This window comes from Mustela nivalis (assembly GCF_964662115.1).
Source record: "Mustela nivalis genome assembly, chromosome: 1".
Lineage (NCBI taxonomy): Eukaryota > Metazoa > Chordata > Mammalia > Carnivora > Mustelidae > Mustela > Mustela nivalis.
Window position 1 is genome coordinate 94,663,531 of NC_139020.1, and position 23,700 is coordinate 94,687,230.

Genomic DNA, 23,700 nt, shown 5'->3' on the forward strand with positions numbered 1-23,700 from the left:
CTGCACGTTGACTAAGGTTAGCCAAACCAGGGTGTGTTCAGATAGACTTGGCTCTAGGATGATAATTAATTCCATGTTAACTAGAATTTTTAACAGCAACAGCAATCTTTCCAGCAAGAAAGATTTTTTAAAGAAGAATATCTTGAGGGGTGCTTGGGTGGCTCAGTCAGTTAAGCATCTGCCTTCAGCTCAGGTCATGATCCTGGGGTCCTGGGATCAAGCCCCATGTCCAACACCTTGCTTAGCAGGGAATCTGCTTGTCTGTCCCTCCTGCCCTCTGCTCGTACACATGTGAACTCTCTCCTCTCAAATAAATTTATAAAATCTTAAAAAAATAATAAAAAGAACATCTTGAGGGCCTACTTTGTGGAATTCATTTTGGGAAACGCTGTCCTAAGGCAACTTCCATCTTTTTTTTTATTTCAAATGGGGCTGACACCTGGTTAATACCCCAATTTTGGGATAAATTTTTCTAAAAAGAATTTGAGTCTACTTATCATGATGAGCACTGAGTAATGCATAGAATTGTTGAATCATGACATTTTATACCCGAGACTAATATAATACTTTATGTTAACTATACCAGAATTAAAATAAAAAATTTAATAAAATTTAAAAAAAAAGAATTTGAGAAGCAGGTTTCACACTTATGTGTAAAAGTTAGTTATATTACTTTTAAATTGGTTAAGTAAAAGTTACTTATGTTACTTTCAAGTTAATCAAATCCAGGTTTGTCTGTTTTTAAAAATTTCCTTTTTAAACATTTCAGAGATGTTTATGTGCATATTTAAAGTATGCTAGCAATTAATGTTTGTGGATACCAAGAAATTTCTAATTCTAGGCCCACAAAGAATGGAGTTCTGGGGTCATTTAATCCATACTGTTTTGTTAGTTGTTAAATTCTGGTTAGCATTAAAAAATTGAAACTTAAAAAAAAAAAAATCAGCAATACCAACGGATATTTTCTTTCTTAGAATGCAAGTTTAAATTAACACCTGGATGTTGTGCTATGGAGAATAACACTTTAAAAAAAAAGAACCAACCAACCAACCAACCAACCAACCAACAAATACCCATGAGGCTGGTACAGTTTAAGCTCAGGAGAAAACATTTTTTACACTGAAAATTTTTATGGAATGTTATAAATCTTAAAAAATCATTTTAACAGCTAAGATTTTATAGCCACTCAAGGCTAATAAAAAGTTTGAGGAATATATTATATTATGTAGATGAGGGTGAATATATTAGTCAATATTGCAACTTAATAAGAGTTTTTTTTTTTTTAAGAGTTTTCTCTTAAAAACAGGATAAAGGAAAATTATTCATTAATCCTTTAGGTAAAATGTCAGTATGTTTTTTTCATAATCCCTCTCTTATCAATATATCCTAATGTTCAAAGAAAAATTATGTAGTATAAGATGTTCTGGCAGTAGTGAACCCCCAGCCCTGCAACATGTCAGGGCAATGCACAATCCCCGATTTTAAAAGACAGCAAAATCTTCACACATTTAAAAAGAGTTTTTGAAGAACAGATGAGCAGTTAATCCTATACTATTAAATATTTGAGTGGGGATTTGTAATTTATATAATACTTCTATATCTTATCTTATATTCTCTTCATTGAAGCTCTAAGAAGCAGAGCAGGCAGGTACTGATTCTCATTTTGTGGGTAATCAAACTGAGATTCAGAGAGACCTAGCGACCTGTCCAAGGTTACACAGTTCATCAATAGTTGAAGAAGAAACTAAAAATAATTCTTCTGATTTCAAATTCAGTGCTTTCCCCATCTTTGTGCATTTTTTCCTGAAATGTTTTGTTTACAAGGTTTGTTTTTCTGATTCCAAGTATATATAGTTCATATTACAAATTAGACTTTCTCTCTCTCTCTCATGACTTCAATCATGAGAAATGGTAGAAGGGGTGGGAATTTAGAAAAAAAAATATTGTTTTCAAATTTAAATATTTTAGGAGAAAAGAGGCATAAAAACAATGATAAGAAAATCTGGATTCCTGAAATGGAATTCAATGCAATATTTATGGATTTATGCAGAGAAAACTAAGTTTTTATAGTACATGCAAGTCATTCCTCCATACAAGGATAAAACTTTATTTAAAGCACAACTGCTAAAGTTTCAATGTAAAAGCAGGCATGCTGTTTCCCAGAGTTGGTGGTGAAACATAACAGGAAAGAGTACTTTTGCTGGAGAATTAATCAGGATTTCAAGGGATGTGAGAATAGGTGATAACTTACTTTGATGGCTCTCAGTCCAAGTGTACAAGAAGGGTAAGATTACTTTCTGTCTCAAACTAATACTCTCATATCAGAGCCTCCTAGAGCCTCTATGAAAATGTTCTCCACTTCCAAAAAGGAAAGATTCACCCAGACAAATAGGAAGTGAGTTTCTTTAATGACCTTATTTAGAAAATACAGGTTTTACATAAAGACATCACTTTCCATCTCTTATTTGGCAATATGCCGATGCTAACAGTGGCAGACCCTAGGAGAACATGTCTGAAGGAAAAAAATTATTTCTGCCTCAATATGTTTGCTAATCATATGTGATGGGAAAAACTAAGGAAGAAATGCGATAATTATATCACTTCTATAGTGAATTATATGATAATGTAAGTTAAATTTGTTAATATTACACAGAAATTGCTCTTATTCATTGAATTTTTACATATGACACGAATTGTGCCTTTACTTATATTATCATATGAGATGGGTACTAATATTATTTTCACTTCATAGATACAGAACTTAGGCTCAGGCAGTTTAAATAACTTCCTCAAAGTCACAAAGCTATGGTAAAAATTAAACTTGGATTCAGACTCATATAGATCAGAGCCCAGAGGGTATTTTACTTAACCGCTGCATTCTTAAATACTTTGGTATTAAGTACTGACTACTACAGTAGTGGTATTACAGTACTGGTTTCCAGACGGGAAATGTATACATCTTTCTATAGGAATTCTCTCCTTATCAGTTATAGCCGTTGGTTCACAAATTGGCCCCATACATGGAAGGCAAGGGAAGACTGAAGAAAAAGGGAGACCACTCCAGACTGGTAGGGTAGGTTTAACAAGCAAGGGAACTTACATACAAATCTTGTCTCTGGCAGCCTCAGGATCTCTGCACCTGTCTGCCAGAATCTTAAAAGTTTACATAGAGACCTTAATGGGGTTCAGTCACATATTCAGTCCCGATGGTCTCAACAACACATTACTCTTTCAAGGCTGCATCCTTGAAACAGCTCTGGTTATGAGAACAGTTTGTAGAATGTACATTCCAAGGATGGGGTGGGAGTCTGGAGCCTCCGATTGCCTGGCTCCAGTTTGTGGGTCAGCTGGAGTTCATATCTCTTGTTGATCTCCTTCAATATGACCAAGTTAAAAGCACAGATGTATTGAGAATAAAGAGTTAAAAACATTATATTTTTAAAATGGGGAATTCCTTGAATAAAAACATGCCAGTTGGTTAAACATGGTTAAAGACTCTACCAACTAAAACATGCCCTAATTCTGATTTTCATTGCTGCCACATCATATTAATCATGGACCGTACCTGAGTGATTCTGATCATGTAAAGTCATTTCAACACTGAAAATAATATTCAAAATAGCACCAGTGCCCAATGACCAGAAAGGAGAGATGATATCAAGTATCCATTTTAACTTAGAGACTTCCCAGTTGTCAGATTTGCACATTATCTTAGTAGCTTTTTACTGCCAAGAAGTGATATCAGAACAAGCCAGATGAATGAGAATTGCTTTTCCCTTAATTAGCATTGCAGATCTTCCTGCAGGCTCCTTGTGAGCCCTGAGGCCATGTCACTGTCCACAGACACTCACTGAGCATTTGCATACTCTCTCCAAAGCCCAACCTTTAGGAATGCTGTCCACACTAATCTCCAGCGAGGATAAATAGATGGAAACAGGTCTGTAGGTAAGGAGGAAATCTTCATGGCATGATTTCCCACCTACTATAGTTACGCTAATTACAAGAACTTGGAAAAGTTTGTGGTACAAACCCATTTAGCAACTCTTGCCTGCACTTGATACCTAAAAATGTCTACTGTTAATGTCATTTTGAAATGTTGTAGTTTATTAAGAAATTTCTCTAGGTGCCCAAATTTATAAAGTTACTGTCTGAAATATGATACTGTCAAAGAGTGACAGCAAGTTGATTTAGATAGGGCAGAAGTTCAGGTGTGATTCTCTGTATTTCTTGTGAGCTTGACAAGTCACAAATACCTTATGTGCAGTCCTCATTATCACCTGAAATCATTTCTAGGTTCCAGGAGTGCATTACTGACGATAATATGGTGAACTTAAGAAAAACCATGTCCATGATGAGCTCATTTAAAATAAATCAAAAAATTAAAATAAAATAAAACAACCTCCAATCCCCTTCTCCAAAATAAAACCCCATGATCATTGATAAAACAACAATTTTTTTCCTTGTCGGGGTTTACAGAAATTGCATTTCTCATTTTTTTTTAAGCATTAGGGAAGAAAAGGTAATGATATTATTATATCTTTTCCACATGAATTTACTCTATCTCTTTTTCTTAAGATTTTAGTCTGGCAAGTTTATCTTTTATTTACTTGGAAATAAAAATTTTCTCTCATCACTTAGTGTTCAGAATCACCTGACATAATTGATATATACCAATTGACTGGTTAATACATATTGAAGCTGTAACTTTTAATCAGTAACATAAAAATGCAAACTAAAATCACTCTTCTGTTCTTCATACTGCTAGTCAATAAAGGTGATAATTTTTCCACCCACTGCATACGTAGCAAATTTTGGCCAGTTTCCTAAACAAAATTATTACTGAAATGTTATTTTTCTAGTTCTTAATTTCTGAAAATGTGAAATTATTATTGACGGTATATGTAATGGAAAACTAGCCTATTGGGCTTAGAGCTATTACAGGGTTGCCAGAATTAGCAAATAAAAATACATGACACCTAGTTAAAACTTAATTTTATATAATGAATAGTTGCTTAGTATAATTATGTCCCATGTATTACTTATACTATACTAAACTATATTATATCTTACTATACCATACCACACTGTAACATACCAACTCATGCTATACCCTAAAGTATCAACAACGTTTATCATTGTTGAGTCATGGGATTACTTGAAATTTTAATTTTCTTCCTTTTGATTACCCATTCAGTGTGTGAGGATGTATTCAATATGATTTTCCAGAACAGAAGTTGGGGGAGGACAGAACACAAGCTTTGCCTTTTGGCACTACTCTAAGGTAAGAGATTCCCTGGGCCTAGGCCACGACTCCTTTCACCAAAACCTACTGAGCACACCCTTCAGAAAAGAAGGGCCAAAAAGGAATGGAGAAATTCAGTATTCAAATATTTAGAGACTGGGCAAAAGGTGGAGTGAGCCAGAAAGCAGGTAAGCAAATTGTAGAACTGAATGCTTTCCTTCAAGGAGGAGAAACCAAGGATGAATTTTTCACGCTGAAACTCCAAGACGCTATGTGATGCCATCTCAGTGCCCTTCACTCATTTGATTTTTCTTTCTGTAACCAACAGTTGTGGGTAAAATGGGATGGAGAGAAAGGAAGACCAACAGTGATGGGAAGTAAAACCTAGTGGAGACCCACAGGGAAGCCATTGTGGAGAATTTCATTATTTTATGAAAATACTATCTTAGAAATGGCTTCTGTTGTCAAAACTAAACTTGATGAATAATGGAAGAATCAGTTTTAGGCAATTTCTGATCTTGCCAAGGCTTTGAATTTAAGTGGCTAGGGCACCACTAGACAAATTCTGAATGGATTTCCTGATTTATGAACTTATAAAAGGATACTGCAGGGAGGATCAAAAGCACATGTCTGAAAGCCCTCCTTCTAGTTAATGTAGGAGAATTCCGCATAAATATGTCTGATGCCAAAAAAATTATCAGGGCTCTAAACTGTTGGGGAGAAATGAATTATATCTTATACTAGCTTGAAATGAGATACTCTCTAAAAAATGGTACTGTGAGAACAGACAGCATCTAGATACTCAAGTGTTCTGTTGCAAAATTTGAGAAGGTGCCAGAAAGCAACACCAAAGCTGCTGTGATGTCATCTTGTCTTTCCATTAGTTATTGTGTAATAACAGTCCTCTATCAAATAGCAAATATTAAAATCTGATCTGGGAATTTCTAGTTTAGAAATACGAGAGAGGAAAACAGAAACAGGGAACCAGAGAATGAATACGCAAACACAGTAGCTAACAGATGCCTGGCAGTGGCCAGGCAAACAACTTTAAAATAGACTTGTATTCTTACTCACATTAAAAATGCCATCTGACTTGTTTATATTCGATTAGCTGCCTGTTTCTCATAGCCAGCCAGGCCAGAACTTTCACCACCACTATCTTCCTATGCCAAGTTCCTGATTATGTGTTAAGACTGGAGGGTGTAGGGAATGCTACTTGCCTCCAGCTGATGCAGATTAAAAACTGAGACATAGGAACCATTCAGGAGAATAATGAGTCACTTCCTGATCTACACATCAGCTCCAGGCAATAGTTGACCAAACAAATACAAAATCATAAAGAGGAAAATGGAGACTCCCACTGAATCTTCAAAGAGCAATATCTGAGATAAATAAAAGTATATTTTAAATAATTTTATAGAGCTCATGCCTTCAAGATTGGGTACAGACCAGCAACAACAATGACAACAAACTAGAACAAATAAAGGAATTTCAAAAATTGGTGGAATGAATGGAAACAGTTTTTCTTACTTAAAACTTCATTAAACCACCAGAAAAAGGAGAAGAAATTAACTTCTGCCAAAGTGAATGGCTAGAAATTTAAGATCCACATTAAATAACTGAATGACAGCTGTACTCTTTGTGTTTTTTTTTTTGTTTTTTTGTTTTGTTTTGTTTTGTTTTTTAAGATCTTATTTATTTGTGATGGAGTGAGAGAGAGAGTGTGAGCACAGTTGGGGGAGCTGTAGGCAGAGGGAGAAGCAGATTCCCCACTGAGCGAGGAGCCCAATGTGGAATTCGATCCTAGGACCCTCGGATCATGACCTGAGCTGAAGGCAGATGCTTAACTGACCAAGTCACCCAGGCACCCTGTAATAGGTGTATTCTTGTCTTTGGTTAAATATAAAGGGAATACTGCTAGTACTTATCATTTAAGTATGATGTCAGTATTTAGTTCATATAGATATCACTTATTATGTTAGCTATGTTGTAATTATAGAATATTAAGTGTTGAACACAGCTGATTTTTGGATCCAATCAAATGCATTTTTGGCATTTATTAAGATAAGCACATGACTTTCACCTTTAGTCTGTAAATGTAGTAGATTGCGATATTGCGATATTCAGATATTCTATGGCTGAGCCTGCTCTGCTAAACTGTGATTTACTCTAACAAGCCTTCTACAACACCCTTATATAAGTTTAGGTCTCCCTATTCGGTGTCCCCATTGCACCTTGTACAGGCCTGCTCCAACATCAGCAAGGCCTGAGACAAGAATACAATGAAGGCCCACACAAACCATATGTCTAAATATTTTAAAGCGATAAATCAAGCTAAACAAACAAACCATTAAATAAAAAGCATTCCATTCTCCTACACTGACACATATATATCATCAAAACCAACTGGAAAACTAGGTTCAAATTAGAATTTTCAGAATTTCAGAGTTCTGTTCTAGAATATGCCTATGGGAAGAATTTGCCCCAGCCCCTGGTCCTCAGTGGCTGTGGCTACTCCTCCTTCCCTTTCCACTCCTGCCTCTATCCAGAACTGCAAAGGGCTTCTGCATGATACACATTGAAACTGTTCACAACCTCCCCTGAGCATTGGTGGACACATAACCACAAACTCTATCTACAGCAGGGTGGATCTAGAGAAGTCTTCTCTGGCCCTAGAAATGGTTTTGAACTGTTTGAGCAGGGAGTTCTGGCATTCTTGCTATTCAGAGGTGGATTAATGGAGGCTGTTGGCTCCAAATGGGCATGTCTGGAATACCCCACAAATGTTTATGGTCTCTTTGCCTGGTGGGGAGGGGCACTGCTGGAGGAGTGCCAGAATGGGGTTCTCTGAAACCAGGGGCCAAGGGCAATGGTCTTTTGCCTGGGTCTAAGGATAGTAGTAACTTGGGCCATGTAATCATAACACTCATCATGGTTTATTTTCAGTTCTTTACTCTTTGCTAGACATTAAACCCCATAAGGGCAGGGATCTTATCTACCGTATCCACCTTGGATCACCATGGTGCCTGGCATCAATGAGGTATTTATAAATATTTTTGGAATAAAAAAATGGTAGTCATTTTTTAAAAGGGACTATATCTTTGAAAGTATACTTATAATATCTATAAAAATTATAATGTTTTAGGGCTTAATTAATAATTTTAATTAAAAGTCAAAATTTTATAGTCTTGAACCTTTTACTACATAGATATAAAGCTAGAAATAAATAGCATACATATAAATAAAACTCATACATATAGAAACTGAAAACCCATTTTAAATGATAATGGAGAGAAGGGAATATTTTTAAATATGGCAAGATATTTAGGATGAAAATCTGTATGTATATAATATTCTTAATAGCATTTTCTAAAAGAAAGAAAACTGGAAATATTTTAAATCACTACTAATTGGAAAATGGGTATGGTATATCAAATTGATGGAGTACTATTAAGCAAATGACATTATAATAATAAAGATTAATGATAACGTGAAAAATAAGTATAATATAATTTAAGTGAAAAAAGTACAATGTAAAGTGTATATCACATACTTACAATAAATTAAACAAGGTGGGAAAAAAATAGAAAAATGATAACAGTTGCAGCAGACTGGTAGAATTGTGATTCATATTTTTCTTTAATAGTTTAATAACATTATAACAAAGCCTCTGTCCAAATATAAAAAAATAATTTAATACCACTAAATGAAACTACTTAGCTGTGAGTAGATTTTGAGGGCAAAAGTATATTTTTTATAAGTTAATGAGACTGCTTTTAATTAGTTTCTGTTTACTCATGCTCTATGCTTTGATGTAGCTTTATTTAGAAGAAGAGTACATTAACTAAATTTTATACACACACGTGATTATATACAATTATATACACAAAATGAATATGTAATATATTTTTTGATGTTTACCTAGATGAATTTAGACACACTGGAGAAAGATCAGAGGAAGGGAAGTGTATTAAACCTGAAACTTTTCCTTATGAGAACTAAGGATTTTCTAGCCTGGACAAGACCCAGACTGTATTCCATAAATGTATTAGATAGGAAGTGCTATCCTGTATAAGACACTACAAACATTCATTCATTCATTCAACAAATGTTTATTAGGAGCTACTGTGTTTTAGGAGCCAATGCTAGATCCTGGGGAAGCAGTGAGTGATGAATGTACTAGACAGGGGACTGACCACAGAAGCTATTATGACATCCTCATGGGAGAGAATATCACCAGAGAATGGAGCATTCAGGAAGGCAGATCATAGTGAATTGTTAAACATTTCTCCTAATCAGAGCTGATCACGAATGGACAGACCACCTATGATGAAGCAAATTCCTTTTCAGGTTGCAATAACCCACTGGCAGAGATGATATTTTAAAAAGTAGATATGTAATTGGACTAGATGACTTTTCAACTTTGAGATTCCCTCTATCTCACACCCAAATCACAGACAAGTTCTCCTGAGAAGATCAAAGAAAATTAAGACTACCTCAGCAGAGAATTGTTTTGGACATAGGAAAGAACTACTTTCAGAATAATAGTTCAGGTTGTGACTAGAAGTTAGCAGAAATCCTGAAAGAGGAAGTAAAAATAGACAACTGGTGTGGCACTTTCTCTCTTCCAGAGGCAGGAGGTCATGTCAGATGGTTCCTGTGTTTTTCTCAGCTTAGCTATTGAAACGTTCTTATCCATGGATGGCTGAGAAAACTGGTACCTAATAGGAAGCTTCAGGAAAGAAATGAGAGGCAAGAAAGGCCATGCAGTTGACAGCTGAAATGGAGAGCATGATTGCCTGTATCAGTGAGAGTTGTCAGTGAAGACAAGGGTAAGAGCCTATATGTTTCTGTAGAAAGTAAGCCAGCAGAGACTCTGCAGAGAGAAGTTTCTGTGATTTGTTGGGGCCTGAAGAAATGATGGTGGCCGTCACAGAGAGGGGTGGATTATGATAAGCGTTGTTGAAATGAGAAGTGAGAAGGGTACTAGTGGGAAAATGATGAGCAGGAGGGAAGGGATTCGACACCACGCAGGGGGAAATGAGAAGGTGACAATAAAATGCTGAAGCATGGCTCCTCCTGGATTGAGCAGCATGGTTCTTCCTGCATAGCAGGGCCTAAGATGTGGCTGGCTTTGTGAGATCTCCCTGGAGATTTCTGACCTGAGCAGGTCACAAATTTTGGACCATAATCACAATCCTTTTTTTCCCCCCAACTGTACTGTTTCCTAAAAAGTCTGCTGATAACAGGTGCTGAAGAACTCCTTCAAAGACATTCTAAAACAAAAATAAGACATGATGAAATCCAGATTAAAAAAAAAAAAAAAAGCTTACACATAAGTTAAAAGGCTTCCACAAACACTGCATCATATCACCTTGGGATCAGAGACAGGATATGTTTTCATCCTTTTTTTGCACATGAAGAAACTGAGGCCTAGAGCTCACAGAGATCTGATAGAGAAAAACCAGATTTTAAATGCAGGTTTTCCCAGGCAAAGACCCTACCAAAAAGGAGGATTTCAGACCAATATCCCTGATGAATATGGATACTAAGATTCTCAACAAGATCCTAGCAAACAGGATCCAACAGCACATTAAAAAGATTATCCACCATGACCAGGTGGGATTCATTCCTTGGGCTACAAGGATGGTTCAACATTCGCAAATCAATCAATGTGATAGAACAAATTAATAAGAAAAGAGAGAAGAACCACATGGTCCTCTCAGTTGATGCAGAAAAAGCATTTAACAAAATCCAGCATCCGTTCCTGATTATAACGCTTCAAAGTGTAGGGATAGAGGGAACATTCCTGACCTTCATCAAATCTATCTATGAAAGACCCACAGCAAATATCATCCTTAATGGGAAAAAGCTCGCAGCCTTCCTGTTGAGATCAGGAACACAACAAGGATGCCCACTCTCACCACTCTTGTTCAACATAATATTAGAAGTCCTAGCGACAGCAATCAGACAACAAAGAGAAATAAAAGGTATCCAAATTGGCAATGAAGAAGTCAAACACTCTCTCTTCACAGATGACATGACTCTTTATATGGAAAACCCAAAAGACTCCACCCCCAAACTACTAGAACTCACAGCAATTCAGTAACGTGGCAGGATACAAAGTCAATGTACAGAAATCAGTGGCTTTCTTACACAAACAACAATGAAAATACAGAAAGGGAAATTAGAGAATCGATTCCATTTACTATAGCATCAAGAACCATAAGATACCTGGGAATAAACCTAACCAAAGACATAAAGGATCTGTACTTGAGGAACTACAGAACACTCATGAAAGAAATTGAAGACACAAAAAAATGGAAGACCATCCCATGCTCTTGGATCGGAAGAATAATCATTGTTAAAATGTCTATACTGCCTAGAGCAATCTATACTTTTAATGCCATTCCAATCAAAATTCCACCGGTATTCTTCAAAGAGCTGGAGCAAATAATCTAAAAATGTGTATGGAATCAGAAGAGACCCCAAATCGCTAAGGAAATGTTGAAAAACAAAAATAAAACTGGGGGCATCATGATACCTGATTTCAAGCATTACTACAAAGCTGTGATCACCAAGACAGCATGGTACTGGCATAAAAACAGACACACAGACCAGTGGAACAGAGTAGAGAGCCCAGAAATGGACCCTCAATTCTATGGTCAAATAATCTTCGACAAAACAGGAAAAAATATACAGTGGAAAAAAGACAGTCTCTTCAATAAATGGTGCTGGGAAAACTGGGCAGCTATATGTAGAAGAATGAAACTCAACCATTCTCTTACACTGTACACAAAGATAAACTCAAAATGGATAAAAGACCTCAACGTGAGACAGGAATCCATCCTGTCCTAGAGAACATAGGCAGTAATCTCTTCGATATCAGCCACAGCAACTTCTTTCAAGATATGTCTCCAAAGGCAAAGGAAACAAAAGCAAAAATAAACTTTTGAGACTTCATCAAAATCAAAAGCTTCTGCACAGCAAAGGAAACAGTCAAGAAAACAAAGAGGGGACGCCTGGGATCATGACCTGAGCCGAAGGCAGAGGCTTTAACCCACTGAGCCACCCAGGCGTCCCTGCTTCTCCCTCTGCATCTGCCTGCCATTCTGTCTGCCTGTGCTCTCTCCCCCCCACCTCTGCTAAATAAATAAAATTTAAAAAAAAAAAAAAAAGAAAGAAAACAAAGAGGCAACCCATGGAATGGGAGAACATATTTGCAAATGACAGTACAGACAAAAGGTTGATATCCAGGATCAATAAAAAACTCCTCAAACTCAACACACACAAAACAGACAATCATATCAAAAAATGGGCAGAAGATATGAACAGACACTTCTCCAATGAAGACATACAAAAGGTTATCAGACACATGAAAAAATGTTCATCACTAGCCATCAGGGAGATACAAATTAAAACCACATTGAGATATCACCTTATACCAGTTAGAATGGCCAAAATTAGCAAGACAGGAAACAACATGGGTTGGAGGGGATGTGGAGAAAGGGGAACCCTCTTCCACTGTTGGTGGGAATGCAAGTTGGTGCAGCCACTTTGGAGAACAGTGTGGAGATTCCTCAAGAAATTAAAAATAGAACTTCCCTATGACCCTGCAATTGCACTCCTGGCTATTTACCCCAAAGATACAGATGCAGTGAAAAGAAGGGCCATCTGTACCCCAATGTTTATAGCAGCAATGGCCACGGTCGCCAAACTGTGGAAAGGACCAAGATGCCCTTCAATGGACGAATGGATAAGGAAAATGTGGTCCATATACACTATGGAGTATTATGCCTCCATCAGAAAGGATGAATACCCAACTATTGTAGCAACATAGATGGGACTGGAAGAGATTATGCTGAGTGAAATAAGTCAAGCAGAGAGAGTCAATTATCATATAGTTTCACTTATTTGTGAAGCATAACAAATAGCATGGAGGACATGGGGAGTTAGGAGAAGGGAGTTGGGGGAAATTGAAAGAGGAGGTGAATCATGAGAGACTATGGACTCTGAAAAACAATCTGAGGGGTTTGAAGTGGCGGGGCAGGGTGGTGGGAGGTTGGGGGAACCAGGTTGTGGGTATTAGAGAGGGCACGGATTGCATGGAGCACTGGGTGTGGTGCAAAAATAATGAATACTGTTATGCTGAAAATAAATAAAAAATAAATTAAAAAAAAATAAAATGCAGGTTTTCATATTACAATTTCTAAATGCCTCCCCTGAATGGCTGCAGCATTCTACCTGTCAAGAAACACTGCTGGTTTGTCGTGCCCCTTGGCAATTTATTAAGTTCTTCTGTCAGGATATTCAAATTGATAAATTTAACATAGGAGCAATGATCTATTACATCACAAAGATATGGTAAAAATAAAGATGGCACTTTACCTCAGTTTTTCAGAACAGTTAATGAGATTAAAAATTATGAGTGGCAAGATTATAATCACTTCATACCTAGAGTACAAATATAAGCTAGTTGGCTTCTGACCAACAAGATTCTTTTATGAATAAACATTGCCAACTTTCCCTTGGTCTGACACCATAAATGCTGGTCTCAGGATTATTAGATGGGAGGATATTGACAGTTCACCTATGTATTACCACTTCTGGGGAGAAAAGTTGCTCAAAGAATATGTCTTACTGATATATATCTACTGCTATCACTTCTGCACATAGAGGACAGAATATATTTCTTTTTATTCCTTTTTTCTTTTGACCTACCTCACTTTTATCATTGCATAATTCAATATTTTCCTTGTAGCCTCCTTTGCCCTTAAAACTAGAAACATAGGTAATTAGTAGCTTTAACTTGAGAATGTCAGTAAAAGAAGAAACAGATCCATTAGCAATTTCATAAATGTTGATACTTCTAATGTCAAATATAATCATTTGTTTGTTTAACTGGGTCTCTTTAATTTGTTGCAGCAATTTCTCACTCTCAGAGTAGGTGTGGATTTAATATGTAGAAATGGATTTTTTCAACTTCTGCTTCTTAGTGAAGACTCTCTCCCTGTCACTGTTTTCCTAGAATGACATTTCACATCATGGTCATATTAGTACCTGGTTTTCTTCATGATTACCTGTTTGTATCAGGGCCCTAATTAGTAAATATGCTAATTTTTATTTCTTCATTATGAATTGAGGTCAAGCCGTTTTTTTGTATTGGTCATTTGTTAAGTTAGCCAAACAGTCAACATGTTTTCATATAGAATTATCTGATGATATTTAGAAAGAACAAAGTATGTACTAGAAAGGTGTTTAAGTACAATGTACAAATAAATGGAGATTGAGTTGAACAAGTAAAGAAGTTGAAAAAAATGGTATTTCAAAAGTGAAAACCAAATCTTTTAATTTAAAACTGACTGATTTTTAAGATGATTTTCAAAGAACCTAGTTCTATATTCAAGAAGCTATAGACCAGGATATCAAATGTAGAAGCATCATAAGGACACTGGAACAAATTTCCAACAGTCTCTCATTTTCTTGTACATTTTACAAATGAGGTAGTAACCAGTCTTTGTTCTAGATTTTCCTTTCAGGATATTGGCATATCAAACAGATTTCAAAAAGAGAGTCGTGTTTCCTTCTGGGGAAACAAAGGGGTAAGGCATGCTTATTGCTCATTGTAAATTTTCAGATTCCCTAAGCTTGAAGTTCCTGTCTAGCACTGCAGTCCATGGTGTGTGCAGGGATCCATCAGGTCTCTTTTGTATCACCCCTTTGGGACTTGGGAGATGAGGGGAGCTGACACAAATATGATGATGCTCAAGCAGCTTGCTGTTGCTGTGCCATGGGTTAAGAAACTCCTACATCTGTGACCCAGGAGTCTCACATCTTTTCCTGCCATTCATGAACTCTGGCAGGTTATTCTGTAGCTTGCAAGTTCAGTCATATCACATACCTCACAGTCCTTGACAAGTCAATAGTTAGGAAGAAGCAATTGAGCATGTACAATGTTCTCCATTACTCAGAGGGTATAGTAGGCAGAATAAAGGCCTTCCAAGGTATCTATATCCATACCCCAGAAACTTTGAGTACATCCTGTAATATGGCAAGGAGGAGTTAAGGTTGCAGATGCACTTAAGGTTGTTAATAATTAAACTGCTTTTTAAAATAAGGAGATTATCCTGGACTATTTGGGTGGACTCAATGTAATCATAAGAGTTCTGGAATTATAGAAGAGGGAGGCAGACGAGTTAATGTCAGAGTTGGGAGAGATTTGAAGATGTTATGGGATGGATGTGAAGAGGGAGGAAGGGGCCATGAAGTAAGGAATGCAAGCAACCTATAAAAGTTGGAAAAGGCAAGGAAACTGATTCTCCCCTAGAGCTTCTGAAAAGAATGTAGCTCTGTGGATGATCTGATTTTAGTCCAGTGAGGCTCATTCAGTCAGTGAGACTAAGATTAAAAAAATTGTGTTAAGTCACTAAAGTTGTAGTGATTTTTTACAGCAATCATAGAATGCTAATACAGAGGAGAAAGTGTTAAACATTTCTGACATGGAAAGTTTTAGGATTTTTTTTCCCTCCCTGCCTGCCTAGCTTATGCTCATTCTCTAAGCCTCAGTTTAAATGTTCTGTATTTCTAAGAAGAGTTCCCTGTTCTTTCTGAAGTAGCCCCTTCCTGTTATTTTCTAACTTGGCACTATGTTTTTGTAGCACTTTCTATAAATTACAATTAAAAATCAGGTTTTGTTATAATTTTTCTGCCACTATGTATATCTTAAATTAAGATAGACAATAGCCTTTGTCTGTCTTTTTTGTTCACAGTCTGTCCTTCATTCTAAGACCATATATAATGTGTGTATATATATATATATAGACACACACACACACACACATATAAAATATATATATATGCGCACGCATGTGTGTGTATATATATATTTATAAATATATAAAATATATATTTATATTCCCATATCAATGACCCCAAAGATACTGATAGTCCTCCTATAGATTCTTGCATGACAATTTCCTTTTAAAGCAGAGTATTAATAAAATGACTGTCTCTTCTCATGGTCAGTATTATTTGAAATTAGTAAATGTGAGCTAGCTAAATGAATTCCATTTCTCTTCGCACCCTGGCTCCTACAAAGCACAGACTACCACTTTGTGTATTTGGAGGCCAGAGAACACAAAATAGACTTTCATGATTTACTCTATTTCTTCTTTCCTATCTTACTCCCTGGCCAGTTGCCTGTCTGATTCACTTTTTGACTTGTGTTCCTTTGTTCTTGTTTTAACTATGTTTCTTTGTATAGTATACCAACGCAAATACTTTCTGGGGGAAAAAAAAAGAAAAAGAAAATTGAAGTACTAACTGGCTCAATCAATCACTGATGTATTCAGGCCCCAGTGTAGGAGTTTTCACAATTGCTAGACTTCTACACTCTTTCCTTTAGGCTTTGTCTGATTTTCTCACAGTAAGAATAACATCCAAGGTCATCTTCCCACTGTGTAGTTTACCTGGCAACTATTTAAATAAATGAATCATGAATGTTTAAAGCCAAATCCCTTCTTGGACATATACTCCCTATGTAATGTTTCAAAAAGGAAAGTAATTTTGAGCTAAAGGGGAATTGTAAGTATATGGTTGTGAATGTTCAGTAAATGACCATAAAGGACAGACATATATTTCCCAGCAGGTGCATGCTAAAATGTACAAGGACAGTTTCCACTATGAAATGCTACTAGAAATATTAGAATTATGTCTAGTTACAAGGTATTTTAAAGGAATTTGAATGAATCTATATCTTCATCTCCAGTTACAAAGAGTACAAATAAGAAGAATGTGTGCTCTTCCATTAGATCATAGATTAATACAAACAGTATGAGGCTTAATGAGTTTAATTTTAATATCAAACCCCATTTTTCGTGAGGTGGGGGTTGGAAGAAAAAATAGGAAAGGAATAAGCTTCTTCCAAAAGTATGTGATGGATGGTCTACACGGGGGAGTAATAGGCCCTCCGTAGTAGCCTCAGAACAGCTCTGTTTTCTCTTTCTAAATTATTCGACATTCCTGTTAAGACCCTGATTGCAGGTATCTGTTCAAATTAACATGTATCTTTTTTATGATTGTTCAGTGATTTGGCTATGTTGACTTTTAATTAAATATTTTGAATATCATTCATGGTTCTATATAAGATTTTATTTCGAAAAAGGACTCCATTGCTACGCAGACAGTACTGCACAGTGGTTATAGTTACTGTGTGTTTGGAATCACTAGACCTAAGTTCAAGCTACAACTCTGCGGCTTACTAGATGGTTGATCTTAAGCAACTTAGTTGACTTTCCACAGTCCTGGTTTCCTTACTTGCCAAATGGGGCTAATGATTGTCCTACTTCTTTGGGTGGTTGTGAGAATTGAAGGTGGTGTATGTAGTCAGTGAACTGCTGGCACACACTAACCACTTAATAAATGCTGACTTAAACACACAAACAATAAAGCAAGTCAGTTAAGACCATACCTCTAAGTATTTAAATGGAAGCAATTTCGGGACAATAAAGAAACTATTCTTTTTTTGTTTTGTTTTGTTTCTGGGTATGAAGTGGAGAAATATTTCATTTCTTTACATGTTAGAGATGAAGAATGAATAAAAGAATTTTAAAACCTAGTATATACCTATAATCCATAAATTTCAGATTTTTAAAAAAAATTATTACAGGAGGCAATTCGTACTCAAAGTTCAACATTGGTCTTTTTTTTAAAATTTTTAAATTAACATATAATGTATTATTTGCTTCAGGATACAAGTTTGTGATTCATCAGTCTTACACAATACACAGTGCTCATGGCATTGGTCTTCTGATGTCATGGAAGAAAATAGTCTTTCTATCAAATCACTGCCACCAGTCAGAGAGAATTCCGAGTTGAGTATTGTGATTAACTTAGACATTATTGACAGTCTTTATATTCTTATTCTAGAGTAAATATATAGTAGGAGGAATCACATTATTTTCCTACTTGAATCAATGATTTGTACCAGACACTAATTAAAGTGGAACCAACAAAATCTAACAAGAAATAAGTCACCCAGAATTAATAAACTGTCCTACCATTTGTTACCTATAAAACACATTATTAGATATATATTAGATATTATTAGATAAATATTCCAGGTGTGGGGGCACCTGGGTGGCTCAGTGGGTTAAGCCGCTGCCTTTGGCTCGGGTCGTGATCTCAGGGTCCTTGGATCGAGTCCCGCATCAGGCTCTCTGCTCGGCAGGGAGTCTGCTTCCTCCTCTCTCTCTCTCTACCTGCCTCTCTACCTACTTGTGATCTCTCTCTGTCAAATAAATAAGTAAAATCTTTAAATATATATATATATTCCAGGTGTGTTCTACATTGAACTAAATATTAACCTCTTCCACATTTATTTTTCCTCTAAGTATTATCTAGGAGCAGTGACAACTTTAGACTTGGTTCATTAGAAACAACCTCAAAATCTAAAATGTAACAATCTCAAGTAATAAACAATTCCTAAATTGCCAAAGATTTTACAATCTCCAAATATAAGAAAAATATAATGCTTTATATAAGAACCTCACTACTAATAAAGAGCTTTCTAATTTTTATAGACTAGGAATATATTTTTTTTCTAGTTGTATACTGCCTAACTACTATCCCGTTTCTTGAAAACATGAGCATGCACTTTGTTTTAGAGACATTTACCTCACACTGTAAGCAATGGCCACTGAGGTCAGCATTGGCACTACTAAAGGATGGTAATTGGGTCCTAATGCAAGTTTATACCCAACACAAGTTAAAAGGAAATCACTTTCTTCTACTCTGCAAAGAATTACCAGAATTATGTAAGAGAAAACTTACTTGCCCAAAGGAACTTTTCAAATTTGTTTTGAATTTAAAATACTGCACTCTAAGACAAACACCAACAACCCAGGTATACAAACACAGAAGTGGAAACACAGAAGAACAAATGCAAATGATTCTTAAACATATGAAAAGATTCTCAACTCATACATCCTATGAAAAATGCAAATTCATCTTACACACTGATTTTTTTAATCTATTATTTTGGAAAAAATAAAATTTGGTAACACACTAGTTTGGTTAGAATAAATGAAAAGAGGTCTCATACACAGCTGTAGGTGTCTAATCTGGCAATATTAATTGAAGTTTCAAATATGCCAACTTTTGGATTCTAACTCAAGGAATATGTCCTGCAGACATGCCTGCATTAATGTAAAATGACATGTGCGTAAGGTTGTTAACTACAACACCATTTCTAAGGGCAAAACACTATTTAATTGTAGCACTATTTCTAAGAAGAAAACACTGGAAACAACCCACATGTTCATCAATGGGGAATATATGTCTTCAATATAATGGAATATTATGCCATGATAAAGAAGAGGAAATATGTATACACTGATTTGGACAAGGCTCTAAGAATTTAGTAAAAGTCAGGTTCAGAAAGAACACTATGTACTACCAAATTTCTTATATTTATTAACTTAAATGATAAACAGTGGTTGCCCATGTAGATGGAAATTGGGTGGCTGGAGGATAAGAGTGGAAAGGAGACTTTTTGCTACGTACTATTTTTCCTACCTCTTTAATATTGATCTGTACAAACATATTACCTACCTCAAAAACACAGTGAAAAAATTCAAAATATATAAACAAATGCACTGAGCGGTCCAGGACACCTCTCAGTTGTGATAGTCATGCTGTGTGTGGGTGAGCAGCAGACTGGTCTGAGGATCCCATTGTGCATGTTACTGTCATCAGGATGTACTTAAGTGGAGGTCAAAAACCTGTCATAACCACCTACACCTCTCTCCAGCATCAGCTAAGCTTTTGGCATTCATTTTCATTTTTTCATACTCTTCCTTTGACAGACTAAATTAACAAGTGGCAGTGGCAGCAACCGAGGGATGCCTTAAATGGACATTCTTACATGTAAGATCATATTCTCTGGATGTCCCCTCCAAGAACCCTGCCTAAATCCATCACTTAGCAGCTAGGACCTGCTTTAGAATGCACCTTTAGTGTTCATGCCACTAAAGGGGAGAGAAGTATATAATAACTCAATTCTAAAGTGTCTGTGAGGACAACTCTCTGCTGAGGCCAGAAATGCTGAGCAGGGCCTTTGGTGCCAGTGATGGCTTCCTGTACTCAGAGATGACATAGGTCCCTGGTGTTAGAGAGCATAATATTTTACTTACTTCTTTTGCTTAAGTGGATACTTGATTGCTGCTCCCATAACCCATATAAATGATAGGACACTCTGTTCATTCCTAACTTGAGATTAGTATCAGGGCTGAGCTACTTTAGCTACTTTGGGTATCTTTTTCCAGTCCCTTGCTGAGAGAAATTTTAAAGTTATAAAATGGTTAAAATAAAAACAAAAGAACCAACTGGTGTGAAGTTGCCAGCTTTTGACATTCACACCTTATGATAGCAGTGGAAAGTGTGAATAGGTTTTTTTTTCTCCACCATTTAAAAAATTTATTTATTTATTTATTTTTTCAACATTCTGTTTGGCATTTTAAAACATTTATTTGTTGTGCTTAAAAGTGTACATGCCAACACATAGTGCTCACCCTATCTCAAAGCCAGTGCTCTCGGAAACATCCCAAATAGAGGATAATAAAAGCACAGAGCGTGCACACACACATGTGCTTACACACACACAGTGTGTTAATAAAGTCACTGAGAATTCTTATTTATCAATATTTTAAATTAATTTTTTAAACACTCAAGGTAAATTAGCATGACCCTTTCATTAAAAAGATGTGCTTACCACTATATGTATTAATATGTTTCCTCTAAGCAGTCATAAACAATTATTCAGCAATATTTCAAATATCAAAAACAAGAGAAAAATTCAATAAATATAGATGAGCATGCCAAAATATACAAATAACCCTACTGACTAAGTTTAAAGGTATATTATAAAAGCAATTTATCATGGTAGCAGTTCATATAATTCTAATAACTCTTACTGTTTTTTGATTAGTTCTGTACATCCATAAGGAAAAAGGACACTGGAGAGGTACAAGTAACAAGAAACTTTTCTTCTCCTTCAGACTAAGGCTTGCTGAACTTTCCAAGAAGACTGAGCACAAATTGATTATTATGGACCTTCACCTGGGTTAGATCGCTGACCAGGAGAAAGGAAGGGTAGGATAATTAGTACTTGCTGTCCTAAGAATGTTTCAACCCTTTTTGAATGAGACACTCCCCATGTCTCATTCCAGTGGTGTTCTGTGGTTTCCCCTTTGAAACCTGTCCTCCCACTGCTGCCCACTCTCATTCATGTACATGATTCCTCCCATTGTAAACAAATTACACCATACCCTTAATCAAGAGGTTGAATGTTCTTCCACATTCTTCAACTTAAGCCAGGTCCTCCAAGGAGCCCAACCTCAACCCACCCTCCAGCCTCTGTCACATAGAGGGTTTTGTCCTTCCTGTTCCCTTAGCTCAGCATCCCAGAATACGGTGTCATCTAGCTGTTCTATCCTCTCCAATTCTGTCATCTACCAACTCCTGCTTATTTCCCCACATTTACTAAGAGTTTATACCTGGATTATGGTTCCTCTTCATTCTTTGTCCTGATGTCACCTAAGTGACATTCAGCTGTAGATGACATCTAATATGCTGGTCTTTTGCCTATTTATAAGTCCCCAACTCCTCATTTCTTTTAATTTAACAACACAATCCAATGGAAGTTAGCTTCTCAAATCTTATACTCCAGTACTTCTCCTTGACTAAACCTCCTAGCTGTTCAGTTCTTTCACTCCCTTGTCCCAAATACCCTTCCCTTAGCCATCAGTCCCTGCAGCAGTGCACACTCTCTCAGTCTGAGAGCTCTCTTCTGTTCTTTCCTACCCAGCCTAGACCCACAGCCCACCACTGTAACCATTTCTCATCATTAATCAAAATAGTTCTGCCCTTGAGTCCACCTCAACAAAACCTCACGTCTGAGTAGAAATTTTGGATTCTCAGAGACATCATATAACTTTGTTGTTTGTTGTCCTTATAGATTCATGGTCCCTCTTCCGTGGAGAGGCCCTGAATCCTCTGCCTTAATCCTATACAACCCTTTTCCAATTTGTCTCTGTTGTCTATCCAATCTTTGGCTTCAAGTCTCAGATCCTTCAATTGCTTCCAATTCAATTAAAAAATCTGAGTTTAGAATTATTTCAACCTATCCTCCAGCTATAACAACTCTTCCTTCTTAGTGAAACAGGATTCCTTGTGTTCCATCTGTCTCTGCTCCCCTATCCTTTCATACTTCCTTGGGGAGCTCACACCCTCAATCATCCTTTTATTAGCATCATTCTCTCTCTCTTTCTCTATGGGCTTTTCCAATATAATCATGTCCAGTGTTCATTTCCTTCCCCCCTTCCTTCCCTCCTCCTCTCCACCTCTCTCCTCCCCCCCTCCCCCTCCCTCTCCCTTTCACAGATGGAGGGGCAGAGGGAGAGAGACTCTCAAGCAGACTCTGTGCTGAATGAGAGACCAACATAGGGCTCCATCTCATGACCCTGATATCAGGACCTGAGTCAAAATCGAGAGTTGATGCATAACTGACTTTGCCACCTAGGCACCACTGCCAGTGTTCATTTTCCAAAAGTGAAAATCAACCCATAACTCTATATTCCCTTTGAACTACTGTTCCATTTCTCCTCTTCCTTTCAAGGTGAAGGTTTTGGTATTTTGGACACTGTGCCCACTTTCCCTTTCAATCTCACCTTCTGCTTTGTTTAGAAATAAGCCAAGCTCTTTTTTTTGGGAGGGGCAGGGAGACAGCTTTCACTTGATTATATAATGAAATCAGGTGTCAGTTTGAGATCATAGTTTATTCTTTTAACAGAGGTAACTGAGATTATAACATATACTCAACCATACAATGAGCCCAAAGACTGTTTTTTTCCAGTGTGTGAAATTTCAAGGTAAAAATTAAGCATACTAAATTTTAGCCCACATTCTAAATAGGAGATATGTGAACATGGTTAATCTAACTTTTAGGGTCCAAACTATTTCCCCAAGCTTGCTAAACTAGAGTGTGTCTGGTCTCATTCTCAAGGAAACAAGGTTTCTAAGTTAAGTTGCGGTGATAACCATTAATAGTCTTCTCTCCATAGACCCCTGACAGCCAAACAGATTATTTTTCACTCTTAATGCTACGTCTAGAAACTCTGTAACAAGCTATTTTTTCAACGCTCCTGGTCCATGAGGAGTTACTTCTTAGAGTTCCCTCTTAATTAACTTAGTCTCATCATTTCTTAATTTGATAGTTTTTTCTTAATTGCTCACATTCTCCATACTCTTTTCTCATCCTTCTTTTTTCTTAACTCTACTTATAACCCCAAGATCGAGAGTCACAAGTTCTACAAGTGCTCCTCATCCTTCTTGCTGCACTTCAAGTAGTATCAAGTATGGATGATTCTTTAATATATCTATCTTTGGTTATGAACTCTCCT

At 36.5% G+C, this 23,700-nt stretch overlaps 1 protein-coding gene and 1 long non-coding RNA gene across 5 annotated transcripts in view; one reads left to right on the forward strand and one right to left on the reverse strand.

The window, feature by feature from the left end:
- The window catches only part of SPATA16 (spermatogenesis associated 16), a 253,671-nt gene that overhangs the window by 190,696 nt on the left and 39,275 nt on the right, over window positions 1-23,700 (reverse strand). The window lies entirely within an intron of this gene.
- LOC309843588 overlaps window positions 1-23,700 on the forward strand; it is a 30,411-nt gene that overhangs the window by 954 nt on the left and 5,757 nt on the right. The window contains exons 2-3 of one of the 2 annotated variants that reach the window (XR_014300232.1): window positions 5,195-5,281; window positions 21,298-21,391. This is a non-coding gene — a long non-coding RNA (uncharacterized lncRNA). The remainder of the gene's footprint in view (window positions 1-5,194; window positions 5,282-21,297; window positions 21,392-23,700) is intronic. The other variant, XR_014300233.1, reaches the window with a different exon arrangement.